Genomic DNA, 15250 nt, shown 5'->3' with positions numbered 1-15250 from the left:
TGCCCGCCGGGGCGACCCGCGCCGCCACCGCCACACTAGGAGGGAAGGAGTCCCCGCCGCCGCCGACGCGGGCCAGGCTTCGCCCGGCGGCGTCTTTTGGCGACGGCGAGGGGGTGAGGGGGAGGAGGAGGACCTGGGGGCGGGCAGAAGGGGGGCTCGCCAGCCGCCGCTCGCGGGAGCGACGGGGGCGAGAGCTTAATTCCTAATCTAGTTCGAGTCCAAGTCTAATCAAGTATGTAATCTTAGCACTGGAAATAAGAGGTGCGGGTCTGAGAGACGCACACGATCATTCACCCTAATTTCTTCTACTAATTGGTTTTCCAATACCGAATTTCCAGATTCGCAGGTTTAACAAACCCTTCTGGTCGTGTAATAGTAAATGCTTAACCTCAACAATCTTATTGGCAGGCGCAAGCAATGTTGAGATAATTCAACCTTGTACAGTTTTACTAGTTGGGTAATAGTTCTACTAATGAAGTACATAAATACCTACTGCCTATCTTTCTTCTTATGGGCAATCTAGCGAAACCCAGTCATTTTGCCTAGCCAGGTCAGGGATTTGAAATCATCCTGCAGGCTTACAGGCATATAATATCAATAGCTCACAATGAAACGTTTCTAGTTCATTACTGCTAACAACATATGCTTATTCATAAGATGATGCTAGAACACATTATAGGCAAATATACTGCCTTTTCACACTTATCACATGTCAAGTAGTTCCCTAAATGAACTAGCCATTCTTAAAGCACATTTCTAAATCTAATGTTTGTCAATGAAATTTATCACTAAGAAGCCATCCCTTCTGATAACAAACTAATCGAAGCACAACTTTCGCCGTCCATCTCGCCGTAGGCGAACAATCCGTCTCACAGCGCCCCGATTGAGACGGAACCACACAAAGGACCATGGCAGCCCAACCGCCATCTGTGTCCAGATCCATGGCAGCCTAGGCCAAATCGGACCGAATCCTCCTGTCCACAGCACACCTCATCCGAAGCGGCAGTAGGCAACCGCAAACTCCGAAGAGGGCGTCCACGCTGCGGAGGAGGGCAATGCACCACCACACGCACCTCGAACAACTCACCCCGGCTAGACAGTCCCGCGAAGATGCGCAACATGCATCCATGCGTGTCCCGGATGCCGGCACGCTACACAAGCTACAGATTCGAGTAGCCCACCTGGACGGATCTACGAAGGCATCCATAAGAACCGTGCAGGAAAGACAAGAGGGTCTGATCCGTGCGAGGGAGACATGTTCGCGTGGTTTCGTTTGGTGGATTGGACGAACTTTATTTATGCTTGTAATTGAATTATGATGTGGTGCATTTGAATTGTCCATGTTTGTTTAAATACGGTGAATTCGTTTCAATTTGCGTGCATGCAGTGTTGGACACAACACAATTTTTGGAACAGTGAACATTTTTTGAAATCCGGAACATTTTTTGAATTTTTGAGCAAATTTTGCAAAACTAGATCATTTTTAAAATTCCTGACGTTTTATTGAATTTGTGAACATTCTTTTGAATCAGGATCATTTTTGTATTTTTAAATAAAGTTTAAAACTGCAAACTTTTTTGAGATTGTGAACAAATTTTTAAAAACAGGATTTTTTGTTATACCTAAGAAAATTTTGAAAACTACGAACATATTTTGAATATCTGAACAAATTTTGAAAATAGGAACGAATTTTGTAATTTCAAAGAATGCTTGAAATGTCTAAAAACAATTTTTTTGCGAGAAGTCTAAAAACATTTTTAAAAAGAAGAAACATGAATTTGAAAAAAGAGGAAGTGAAAATAAAATGAAAAGAAGAAAAATAAAAACTAAAAGAAAAGTCAGTAAAAAAAGGTTCAGGAACCTTCTGGAAGGTTTTCAAACCGACCAGCAAAAAGGTTCCCAAAACCGGCGTCCAGAGCACGTTCTTTATTCACTAATAAATGGGCCGGGCCAATCCATTTCGATCAGTTGGTTGCTAGGCTGTGTGTAATAGTGGGCCTTGAAAACATTGCTGCCGTGGTGTATTCTTACCGGGCCTGATGTCCAAACGAACGGGAGGGTCGCCCGAGTGCAGCAGGGACTCTCTTCCTTCCTTCGTTTAGTACCACCTCGCTGGTGGAGAGCAGGGAGGTGGTCGAGGAAGCTATAAGAAGAGGGGCAGGGCAGCTTTGCAAATCAGGCCTTTCTCGGCCTTTTGGCTAAGATCAAGTGTAGTATCTATTCTTATCAGTTTAATATCTGATATGTGAACCATGTGTCCATAATGATATTAAATTTATTTTTTTATGGGGAAGGATCCACCATAATGGCTTGCCATTGGGACCCTTATGTGTTGCCTGGCCGTTGCACTACAGCTCAACCTGGCAGTTGGGTCGGGTCTGGTCGGGTGAACCTCTACCAGACCCATGCCCGATCAGACTATCGGGTCATACCCACACCCACGACGCCCATGGGTCTGAACTTTAAACCCACGCCCGAATCCATCGGGTAGCACGACCCTATCGGGCACCCATCGGGTCTGACAATATGTATTTTGTTTACTTAGTAGATGTACAATTTGCATTGGCATACTAATGCATATGTGCGCCGCTGTGTAATGCAGCCTGCATCCATCGATTTTGCTTGCATGGGCCAGGCTGAAGCTAGAATTGGGCCATACCAAGCGTGTGAATGAGAAGTGAGAAGAGGCCTAGTGATGGATTTGCTCCCGTAGTTGTGCCTCGTTCTTTTTTAATGACCATTGCTAGTGAAGCGCGACTAAAAACATCAGATATAATGAAGAATAAATTAATTATTTAATTATTAGTATTAATCGGGTGACCCATCGGGTAACCCACGGGCATAAACTTAAACCCATACCCTACCCACGACTAATCGGGTTACCCATGGGTGAGGTCGACAACCCATACCCTACCCATTCGGGTCGGGTGCCCATGGGCGGGTGAACCCATGGGTCGGATTGCTGGGTTGAACTACAGCCCAGGCTGGCGCACCCCAACCAAAACTAATTTAGAGTTGAAATTTCCCTAGGAAAATCTTGAGTTTGTGAAATTGGCATAGCTTTGTTTTATTACTATATGTGTAATGATTCACATGACAGGAAAAAACTAATGGGAATGGCTGTACCTTCTATTCTGCAGGGAAATTCACCAGTGGCTACAGAGATTCGACGATCACTTTTTACACTATATTTCCTTTTGTTGAAATTCACCAGTAGCTACAGAGATTCGACAATCACTTTTTACACTATATTTCCTTTTGTTGAAGGTCGTACGACGGTGTAGCAGTGTAAATGGGCTCTTACAACCCGGTGAACTCAGAACAATGCAATGAATACAAACACGCTGACCTTATTTGAACCGAATGATTTCCCTTCCAGTACCGAGTCCACCCAGGCATGCGAGTAGCAAGTGAGTTCAGTTGCACAACCCAAACAGTGGTCGGTTAAATTTTTCGGAGCAGCATGACCGGTACACCAAGCTTTAAGCCAATCTTGTGATGTGGAAAATATCAATGACGGAAGGTGTAGAAATTCTAGAGGATGCAGTAGGTCGACATCACCGGTCGATCTTGACAATGTCACAACTCAGGCGTTCTCTAGGGTTGTGTACTCGAACCAGAGGTATTTAAAGAGTACCCTTCTTGGCAAAGGACTTGCAGTTCGAAAAGACAAGATCGAGTGTACAAGGATATTGAGATACAGATTCGGCAAGTGGCGTGGGTGACGAGGTAATCAAACCTCAGGGTACTAACATCTTCGTGGGAAAAATAAATAGCTCGGTCTACTACACAGGCATAGCATAGAGCAACTGAATTGAGGTTGTGTGAACAATGGTCGCTCTACTGTCAGCTTTCAGTGTTGGGGAACTGACTCCTTGGCAATGCATTGTGATTGCAAGGCTATAGGTTTTTCATCAAGGAGAAAGTGACGAGTAGGGTGCTAAAATTGGAATATGTCTCCCCTACAGAAAAGTTGGAATATGTCCCGAGTAGGTGAGCAGGTACCTGACTATTAAACCAAAAGGGTAGGTCCTTAGAGGGTGCTATTATAATATAACAAGATGGGGCAAATCGATATCTTCGGCCCATCTTGAAAGGGGATGTCTGAATTTCTAATCTGTGCTTGAGTCCAAGTCTAATCAAGTATGTAATCTTAGCACTGTAAATAAGAGGTGTGGCTCCGAGAGACGCACACGATCATTCACCCTAATTTCACTGGTTTTCCAATACCGATTTTCCAGATTTGCAGGTTCAACAACGAAAGTACATTTCTGCACCCAGGAGCAAATGAGTAAAATAAAAAAAGTAGAAAAAAAATTCAAAAAAATCTGATTTTTTTTGTGACATACTTTCACAAATGTTTGTTGTGCATGCAAAATTTCATCATGAAATCACATTGGTGGAAGTCATGCCAAAAAAAAAAAACAAAATCAGAGCTTCAAAATGCTTTTGTAAGTAACATTTTCAGAGCATCGTTTTTGTTTATTTTACCATGCCTTCTACCAATGTGATTTTGCGATGAAATTTTGCATGCACAACAAATATTTGCGAAAGTATTCCACAAAAAAAAAATCAGAATTTTTTGAATTATTTTTGATTTTTTCTGACTTTACTGTTCACACCAGGAGCAAATGCTCCTGGGTGTAGAAACTCCACATCCGAACAACGAAACCTTCTCATGTAATAGTAAATGCTTAACCTCAACAATCTTATTGACAGGCACAGGCAATGTTGAGATAATTCAACCTTATACAGTTTTATTAGTTGGATAATAGTTCTACTAATGAAGCACATAAATATCTACTGCCTATCTTTCTTCTTATGGGCAATCTAGCGAAACACAGTCATTTTGCCTAGCCAGGTCAGGGATTGGAAATCATTCTGCAGGCTTACATGCACATAATAGCAATAGCTCACAATGAAACGGCTTCCATTTCATTACTGCTAACAATCGTATGCTTATTCATAAGATGATGCTAGAACACATTATAGGCAAATCTATTGCCTTTTCACACTTATCACATGTCAAGTAGTTCTCTAAATGAACTAGCCATTCTTAAAGCACATTTCTAAATCTAATGTTTGTCAATGAAATTGATCACTAAGAAGCCACCCCTTCTGATAACAAACTAACTGAAGCACAACTTTCGCCGTCCATCTCGCCGTAGGCGAACAATCCGTCTCACGGTGCCCCGATTGAGACGGAACCACACAAAGGACCATGGCAGCCCAACCGCCATCTGTGTCCAGATCCATGGCAGCCTAGGCCAAATCGGACCGAATCCATCCTGCCCACAACACACCTCATCCGAAGCGGCAGTAGGCAACCGCAACCTTCGAAGAGGATGTCCATGCTGCGGAGGAGGGCAATGTACCACCACACGCACCTCGAACAACTCACCCCGGCTAGACATTCCCGCGAAGATGCGCAACATGCATCCATGCATGTCCCGGATGCCGGCACGCTACACAGGCTGCAGATCCGAGGAGCCCACCGGGACGGAAGCACCCACAAGAACCGTGAGGAAAGACAAGAGGGCCTGATCCGTGCGAGGGAGACATGTTCGCGTGGTTTTGTTTGGTGGATTGGACGAACTTTATTTATGCTTGTAACTGAATTATGATGTGGTGCATTTGAATTGTCCATGTTTGTTTTTAAATATGGTGAATTTGTTTCAATTTGCGTGCATGTAGTGTTGGACACAACACAATTTTTGAAACAGTGAACATTTTTTGAAATCCGGAACATTTTTTTGAATTTTTGAGCAATTTTTGCAAAACTAGATCATTTTTAAAATTCCTGAATTTTATTGAATTTGTGAACATTCTTTTGAATCAGGACCATTTTTGAAATTTTAAATATTTTGAAACTGCAAACATTTTTTGAAATTGTGAACAAAATTTTAAAAACAGGAATTTTTGTTATACCTAACAAAAGTTTGAAAACTACGAACATATTTTGAATATTTGAACAAATTTTGAAAATAGGAACAATTTTTGAAAATAGGAACAAATTTTGAAATTTCAAAGAATGCTTGAAATGTCTAAAAATAATTTTTTTGCGAGAAGTCTAAAAACATTTTTAGAAAGAAGAAACATAAATTTGAAAAAAGAGAAAATGAAAATAAAATGAAAAGACGAAAAATAAACAGAAAAAAAGAATAAAAAACTAAAAGAAAAGTCAGTAAAAAAGGTTCAGGAACCTTCTGGAAGGTTTTCAAACCGACCAGCAAAAAGGTTCCCAAAACCGGCGTCCAGAGCACGTTCTTTATTCACTAATAAATGGGCCGGGCCAATCCATTTCGATCAGTTGGTTGCTAGGCTGTGTGTAATAGTGGGCGTTGAAAACATTGCTGCCACCCGCAAAAAAAAAAAAACATTGCTGCCTTGGTGTATTCTTACCAGGCCTGATGTCCAAACGAACGGGAGGGTCGCCCGGGTGCAGCAGGGACTCTCTTCCTTCCTTCGTTTAGTACCACCTCGCTGGTGGAGAGCAGGGAGGTGGTCGAGGAAGCTATAAGAAGAGGGGCAGGGCAGCTTTGCAAATCATACCTTTCTCGGCCTTTTGGCTAAGATCAAGTGTAGTATCTGTTCTTATCAGTTTAATATCTGATATGTGGACCATGTGTCCACAATGATATTAAATTTATTTTTTATGGGGGAGGGTCCACCACAATGGCTTGCCATTGGGACCCTTACGTGTTGCCTGGGCGTTGCACTACAGCCCAGGCTGGCGCACCCCAACCAAAACTAATTTAAGAGTTGAAATTTCCCTAGGAAAATCTTGAGTTTGTGAAATTGGCATAGCTTTATTTTATTACTATATGTGTAATGATTCACAGGACAGGAAAAAACTAATGGGAATGGCTGTACCTTCTATTCTGCAGGGAAATTCACCAGTGGCTACAGAGATTCAACGATCACTTTTTACACTATATTTCCTTTTGTTGAAGGTCGTACGACGGTGTAGCAGTGTAAATGGGCACTTACAACCCGGTGAACTCAGAACAATCCAATGAATACAAACACGCTGACCTTATTTGAACCGAATGATTTCCCTTCCAGTACCGAGTCCACCCAGGCATGCGAGTAGCAAGTTAGTTCAGTTGCACAACCCAAACAGTGGTCGGTTAAATTTTTCGGAGCAGCATGACCGGTACACCAAGCTTTAAGCCAATCTTGTGATGTGGAAAATATCAATGACGGAAGTTGTAGAAATTCTAGAGGATGCAGTAGGTTGACATCACCGGTCGATCTTGACAGTGTCACAACTCAGGTGTTCTCTAGGGTTGTGTACTGGAACCAGAGGTATTTAAAGAGTACCCTTCTTGGCAAAGGACTTACAGTTCGGAAAGAGAAGATCGAGCGTACAAGGATATGGAGACGTAGATTGGGCAAGTGGTGTGGTGACAAGATAATCAACCTCAGGCAGAGCATAGAGCGATTGAATTGAGGTTGTGTGAAAAATGGTCGAGCTACTGTCAGCTTTCAGTGTTGGGGAACGACTCCTTGGCAATGCATTGTGATTGCAAGCCTATAGGTTTTTCATCAAGGAGAAAGTGACGAGTAGGGTGCTAAAAGGTTTTTCATCAAGGAATACATCTCCAGTAGGTGAGCAGTTACCTAACCTGACTATTAAAACAAAAAGGGTAGGTCCTAGAGGGTGCTATTATAATATAACAAGATGGGACAAATCGATATCATCGGCCCGTCTTAAAAGGGGATGTCTGAATTCCTAATCTAGTTCGAGTCCAAGTCTAATCAAGTATATAATCTTAGCACTGTAAATTAGAGGTGTGGGTCTGAGAGTCGCACACGATCATTCACCCTAATTTCTTCTACTAATTGGTTTTCCAATACGGATTTCCAGATTTGCAGGTTCATCAAACCCTTCTGGTCATGTAATAGTAAATGCTTAACCTCAACAATCTTATTGACAGGCACAAGCAATGTTGAGATAATTCAACCTTATACAGTTTTACTAGTTGGATAATAGTTCTACTAATGAAGCACATAAATACCTACTGCCTATCTTTCTTCTTACGGGCAATCTAGCGAAACGCAGTCATTTTGCCTAGCCAGGTCAGGGATTTGAAATCATCCTGCAGGCTTACAGGCACATAATAGCAAAAGCTCACAATGAAATGCTCCCATTCATTACTGCTAACAACATATGCTTATTCATAAGATAATGCTAGAACATGTTATAGGCAAATATACTGCCTTTTCACACTTATCACATGTCAAGTAGTTCTCTAAATGAACCAGCCATTCTCAAAGCACATTTCTAAATCTAATGTTTGTCAATAAAATTGATCACTAAGACTGATAACAAACTAATTTGACCATGAAGTTCGTTCTCATTCAACTGAATATCATATTCAACCAACAATTCTAAATTGGTTATGCCTGCACGGGTACGGTTAAGCTAATAATGAAACCCCCTGGTCAACCCAGTCGAACAAAACCACAGTGATTTTCGTTGTCTTATGTTAGTACCAAATGGTCAATTGCAGCGAACAAAGAATATTCAGAAAGAAGACCATACACTTAGAACCAATCCATGTACAATATTTCTTAGTGCACACCATGCAAAAGTAGACATACAGAAGACTCTAGTTTGTATCACAGTATTATAAAGGCTGCTAAATGAACAAATACCCATTTAACAGATACCGTGTGTATGGAAATTCAACAAATGTAAGACCACTTTAACAAGACATACCTGAAGCCGGATCCTGTTAACTATGAACTATGTTCTTCGCCTAGAGTGGTTGGCAGACCCTGGTGAGCCCTCAAATAAATCAGACAATTGACCCTCCAGGTCCTCTGGGGTGTACTTTATATACTTTCCCGAGTTTCTGCCCCCATCCACTTGACTACCATATCTTCCCAAAAAAGCACGATATGCCGGAATCACATTCTCAGATATAGATATCTTCAGCTCTTCTCGGAGCTGAGGATCTGGAACCTTCCAGAGTGTCTGGTTCCTGTAAATTTCCTCAAAGGACAAGTTGAAGTTCTTGAACTTCTCCTTGATGGACATCCTAGAACCTGAATGTCCACTGCCACTACCACTGCCGCTCCCACTCCCACTCCCATGTACATCGTCCCTCAGATAAGACAAAGTCTTCATCCAAGAAATCCTTAGGTAGCTCTTTGAGTACTGCCGAATCTTCCCGCTGTGCCTTCTTACCCAATGATCACCTAAAATCTTCCCAAGCTCAGAATCCTTCACCTTCTGAACAATGTAGAGCAAATTGTTCATGGAAAATATGCACTCCAGGGCAGCATCTTCATATAGCTTAGACTTGTCCTCCAAATTGGCCTCCAAATAACACATCAGCTTCAGAAGACGCCTTCCAAGAGGGGCCATACTCTCTAAGTGTTCCGTATCCTGATCCTTATCCTCAGGTCTTTCCAAAGCATTGCTCTCATCGCCATCATCATCCAAGAGGCCATCAAGTGTCTCACTATAAACGACCAACAGCCTCAAATAGTTCATGACATACCGTGTCATTGGGTGGATCTCACCAGCCGTCATCGCCCTCCGCGATGACTCTTGCTGCAGAACTTTCCCAAACTCAAAAAGGGTACCCCTCACGGCTTCGCCGAGCCTATCAAGAATTGCTTGAACATCACTGATTACACCATCACCGGAACTTCCGAGGCACAAATCCTTCATTTCAGGGACTACCTCGGCAAGTGCCTCATACATATCAAGAATCCGTGAGAGCTTCTCGGGCGAGCGGGGGCACACAGCCACGGCGTCCCCAAAATTTAGAATCTGCATAATGCATCCTTTGGTGGACTCGACGAAGCACTCCTCCCTGAGCTCGTCGGACACAGCGAGCACCTGGTCACAGAGGCGACGCTCACCAGCAAGCAGCACACGCACAACCGTCTTAACCCCTTGCACCCACTTCTTCATCTTGTCGTTGAGCTGCTTCCACTCCACGCGCTGCACCTCGTCGATGCTGAGGCGCTCGACGCCCAGCACGGAGAGGTATTCGTCGAGCAGGTCGCGCCGGATGTTGCAGTAGGCATCGGCTAGCTCGCGTGCGTACCCCGCACGCGCCATCCGGTCGGCGATGGCCCGCAGGTCGTCGACGGCCTCAGGGCGCACGGGGTCGAACGCGTGGTCGTCGAACGGGCTCATCGCGCGGTCTCCGGCGTGGCGTCGACGCTGTGCGGCGTGGCGGCGTCGAAGTCGAGGTCGTCGAAGGATCCGAGCGAGAGGCGGCGGAGAGAGAAGCAGAGGCCCGTGGGGTCCAGCGGCACGGCGTGGCGGACCATGTGGTGGCGGAGCTCCTCCTCGAGGCGGGCCATGGCGAGCTGGACGGCGACGCCGGCGCGGCCGGCGCCCGCGCCGCCGCGCGCGAGGTGCTCGACGGCGACGTCGACGGCGGTGAGGTACTGCGCGATGTCGTCCTCGTGGGCCTCGAAGACGAGGGCCTCGGGGGTGGCGTCCCAGAGCAGGATGAGCTGCTCGGCGGCGTCGAAGGCGGCCGCGGAGGAGATGGAGATCTCGGGCGACTCCGCGGCGGAGGAGAGGTCGGGGGAGGGGAACAGGTCGGCGGTGATGGAGGAGAGGCGGTTGTCGAAGCCGGAGAGGATGCGGATCATGTCGTCGGCGGCGTTCTTGGAGGTGGCCAGGGACTTGACGATATGCTGCGCGGCGGCGAGGACCTTGTCGCTGTCGCTGCCGCCGCCGCCGCCGGCGCTGGTAGCGGCCGATTCCGGGGGCGGCGGGGGCGCCGCCGACATCGCCGGCCGGTGCGGATGGTGTCCGGCTGGGGATGGTGGAGCTGAGGTAGGGTCTTTGGCGCTTGCTGCTGCGGCCTCTCTGACTACTGGATTGGAGTAGAAAGTCTTCGTTCAGTCACGGCCGCGCTGGGGCTTCTGGAAGTGCGGAAATGGGGAAATCACTTGATTGCATGTTTGTTTTCATCTGATTCTTTTTTTCAGTAAGTCATCTGATTCTTTCTTCTTCTTCTGATTCTTATTTAATTAAGTTTGCGCCGAAGTTTGTTGATTGCGCTTACATATCTTTGTTTTCTACTACTCCCTCCGTTCACTTTTATAAGTCGTTTCAGACAAGTGAAATTGAGCTGTTTTGCACAATGTCTGAAATGTCTACAAAGCCTTATAAAAGTGAACAGAGGGAGTAGTATTTTTCTTGATAATCACCGGATATGAGATGCCCTTTAAGTATCTTTAAAAAACAAGTTAATTCAATTTTTACCCCCAAGATTCATCAAATTGACAAGTTTTACCCCTTTTTGAGAAAGTCTCCAATTTATACCCTCATTTTACACATTTGTGACACATTTTATCCCATTGGATCCCCCCCCCCCAACCCCAAATGAGTTCTGACAAGGCATGGCAGTAGGCAGTTTTTATTTGTGCTGGATTGAGTCTGGTTTTTCTCTCTCTGGAAAAACCAGTTCAGACCGGCCCGCAGCCCGGTCTCCTCCCGTGCGCTCTCTTGGCTCGAACCCTAGTTCCCAAATCGCCCTGCCGACCGCCTTCATCGTCGCCATTCAGCCTTCCGAACACCGCCTCATCTCTTCCGTCGTGTTCTTCTTCAGCTCGATCCGGTCAGCTCTGTGTGACCGCTCTCTAGCGGGAGTAATGCTACATCTATGTAATGACTATTACGTGACTAACGTAATCATCAATTTGGGGGAGTTTTGATTGGATATTGGGGGAGGCTGGGGCCCACACCCCTGAAAATCAGGGGGGGGGGAGGGTTAGTTAGGTAGTTTACGTAAAACTGTTCGTAGACGTACGTAGGTCTAACATTATTCCTCTAGTGGTGCCACTGATCCCTTGCCCTTACTGTGGCACGACGGGTAAGTTCTACATGTCCAACACCGAGGAGCACGCCCATTGATTGTTCTCTTAGGTCTAGAACTGTTTTTTCTAGCTCCAAATTTCTAGTTTTGTGTGTGTGTGCTTGATAGATAATTTGTGGTTTCTGGCGATGGGAGCTAGAGTATGTTGAGCATTGGATAGTACACGGGTGCTTGTTGGTGATGTTGTTGTTGATGCAATTGGTGGACCAGATGACATAATAGAAGAGCTTGATCAAGCAAGAGTTGATAGAGGGAGGAGTGCAAGTACAGACAGAGGAAATGTATGCAACCATATTCATAGCAATGCAGCTGCCATGACCAAGTAGCAAGTAGCTATGCTGTTAGGTTTAGGGAGAGAAGTGGTGTTTGTTATGAAGCTAGTGTTTGGAGGTGTTATGCTGCTGAGTGTGTTGTGTCTGTTGTTGGTTCTGATGAAATGACGTAGTGGTTCTATGAACTTGTCCTACTTAGTCAGTTCTAAAGAAATGTATAGGCAACTTGCAGTAGCACTTTATTTTGCTATATGCATCTGAACTAGTACTTTGCTTTACTATAGTGATGAGGGATGATCAATGGTAGTGCCAGTTTGGAAGTAGCAATGTTGTAAGAGATGGTCAATCCTACTTTTGGTTGTAATATGACCAATGAATGAAAATTTGCACAAGGTTTACATTATCAATGGTACTTCCTCTGTTCACTTTTATAAGACCTTGAAGACATTTCAGACAATGTACAAAACAACCCATTTTGAGTTGTCTGAAATGACTTACAAAAGTGAACGGAGGGAGTACTTTTTTCATGCAAATGTCATGGCCACTTCATGCATTTGAACATGGTAGAAATGATATTTGGAAGTACGAACAAGGTTTTTCAAATAATTGTGCTTGCAACTACCAATTGACAAACAAAGGGATATCATATTGACATTTAGTTTTAGACGATGCATTTTCAGTCCAGTTTAGAAGCATATGTACTTTCTTCAGGCTAAAACTGGTACCAAATTTTAAACAAATAGTACAAAAGAAAGTACCAATTGAATGAAGAGATAGCATACTGAATTTTGTACCCGTTTTTAGATGTTCAAAATGAAGCCGGAACTAAAGCTTAAGATCACACTTACTAGCAAATTGGTGTAGAAAATATGCCCTAGAGGCAATAATAACAGTTACTCCCTCCGTCCAAAATAAGCGTCTCAACTTTGTACTAACTTTAGTACAAAGTTGAGTCACCTATTTTGGGTCAGTGGAGTATTATATATCTCCAAGTTTGTAATTATGTTTATATTCCATGCTATAATTGTAATGGTCCTTGAGTCCTTATATCCATAAAGTCCGGGAGGAAAGCCCATATGCATGTGTGGAATAATAAATGATAAAAATGTATTCCTAGTCGTTCCTCTAAGACTAGCTCAAGCGTTGCACGATGATCACGTTTTCGTCATCATGGACATGTCTATGCCAATAACTTTGAGGACACAATGTAAGAAGAATACTTTTGTTGAATCAAACCAAATTGATGTTATGCTATGAGATAAATTCATCACAAGTTAATGGTATATAACACAAAGACAATTAATGTTTACATACTCCTTGGGCCATGAGAGTATCAAGTTCCTTCATGTTTGCTTCATGAACTTTGGGGTTTGTTAAACGTTATGTGTAACTAGGTCGCTATTATGGCGGCTTACAGGTTCATGGAAAAGTATGACAAGGAAATAAATAGCTCAAGATTGGTATTTGCTCCCCCTCCGATGAAGAGATATTCTTGGGGCCCTCTTGGTGTTACGATATTGGTACTTCCTTTTTGCGATTCGGAAGTGGAGAAGGAAGTATTCACACCTACTTCCCAGAGGTGACGCTGAGTTATCGAACCCACGGGGGAAGGTCCCCTTTAAGCTAGGGTCTCTAGCAAGCTTTTGTTAAAGAAACACTTCCAACTTTTGACCGGATCAAAATCAAATAACCTTGAGTTGAACACTTATAATAAAAATAGGTACGGGTATGAGGTCTTAATGAAGGAAATATGCCCTAGAGGCAATAATAAAGTTGTTATTTTATATTTCCTTATTCGTGATAAATGTTTATTATTCATGCTAGAATTGTATTGGTCGGAAACCTAAATACATGTGTGAATACATAAACAAATACCATGTCCCTAGTAAGCCTCTACTAGACTAGCTCGTTGATAAAGGATGGTTAAGGTTTCCTAACCATAGACATGTGTTGTCATTTGATAACGGGATCGCATCATTAGGAGAATGATGTGATGGACAAGACCCATCTGTTAGCTTAGCATATTGATCGTTCAGTTTACTACTATTGTTTTCTTCATGTCAAATACATATTCCTTCGACTATGTGATTACGCAACTCCCAGATACCGGAGGAATACCTTGTGTGCTATCAAACATCACAACGTAACTAGGTGATCATAAAGATGCTCTATAGGTATCTCCGAATGTGTTTGTTGAGTTGACATAGATCGAGATTAGGATTTGTCACTCCGAGTATCAGAGAGGTATCTCTGGGCCCTCTTGGTAATACACATCATAAGCTTGCAAGCAAATGACTAAGGAGTTAGTCATGAGGTGATGTATTACGGAATGAGTAAAGAGACTTGCCAGTAACGAGATTGAACTAGGTATGAAGATACCGATGATCGAATCTCGGGCAAGTAACATATATACCGATGGACAAAGGGAATTACGTATGTTGTCATAACGGTTCGACCGATAAAGATCTTCATAGAATATGTAGGAGCCAATATGGGCATCCAAGTTACGCTATCGGTTATTGACCGGAGAGGTGTCTCGGTCATGTCTACATAGTTCTCAAACCCGTAGGGTCCGCACGCTTAATGTTCGATGACGATATAATATTATATGAGTTATGTGATTTGGTGAAAGAATGTTGTTCGGAGTCCCGGATGAGATCACGGACATGACGAGGAGTCTCAAAATGGTCGAAAGGTAAAGATTGATATATAGGACGATGGTATTTGGACACCAGAAGTGTTTCTGAGGGTACCGGCTACATATCGGGTCACCGGAAGGGGTTCCGGGCACCCCAGCAAAAGATATGGACCTTATGGGCCAAGAGGGGAAACACACCAGCCATAAGGGGCTGGTGCGCCCTCCATATTGGTCGGCCAAGGTGGAGAAGGAAAGGGGAAGGAGGAAAGGAAAGAAAGGGAATAGGATTCCCCCTTCCTTGCCCCCCCCCCTCTTTCATTCCTCCTTCGACAAATAAGGCAGGGGCGCCACTTGGGAGGACCCCAAGTAAGATTCGGCCTACTTGGGGCGCCTCCTGGCTACCTCCCCTCTCCCTCCCACCTATATATATGTGGGGGGCACCCTAGCACACACTAGATCAATTGTTAGCCGTGTGCGCCCCC

General features: G+C 44.1%; 2 non-coding genes and 1 pseudogene across 2 annotated transcripts; 2 read left to right on the top strand and 1 right to left on the bottom strand.

Annotated features, from left to right (window-relative positions):
• The first annotated feature begins 2177 nt into the window (after positions 1 to 2177).
• Positions 2178 to 2374, top strand: LOC123163264 (U2 spliceosomal RNA). The gene has a single exon (XR_006481824.1). It is a non-coding gene; the product is annotated as a U2 spliceosomal RNA (small nuclear RNA).
• A 4174-nt stretch (positions 2375 to 6548) lies between these two features.
• LOC123163248 (U2 spliceosomal RNA) lies at positions 6549 to 6744 on the top strand. Its single transcript, XR_006481810.1, has one exon. It is a non-coding gene; the product is annotated as a U2 spliceosomal RNA (small nuclear RNA).
• A 1766-nt stretch (positions 6745 to 8510) lies between these two features.
• On the bottom strand, positions 8511 to 10910 carry LOC123159983 (exocyst complex component EXO70B1-like; annotated as a pseudogene).
• Positions 10911 to 15250: the final 4340 nt, after the last annotated feature.

Source organism: Triticum aestivum, chromosome 7B, assembly GCF_018294505.1.
Source record: "Triticum aestivum cultivar Chinese Spring chromosome 7B, IWGSC CS RefSeq v2.1, whole genome shotgun sequence".
Lineage (NCBI taxonomy): Eukaryota > Viridiplantae > Streptophyta > Magnoliopsida > Poales > Poaceae > Triticum > Triticum aestivum.
Note: the sequence above shows the minus strand (reverse complement) of the source record. Positions and strands in the feature narration are given on the sequence as shown.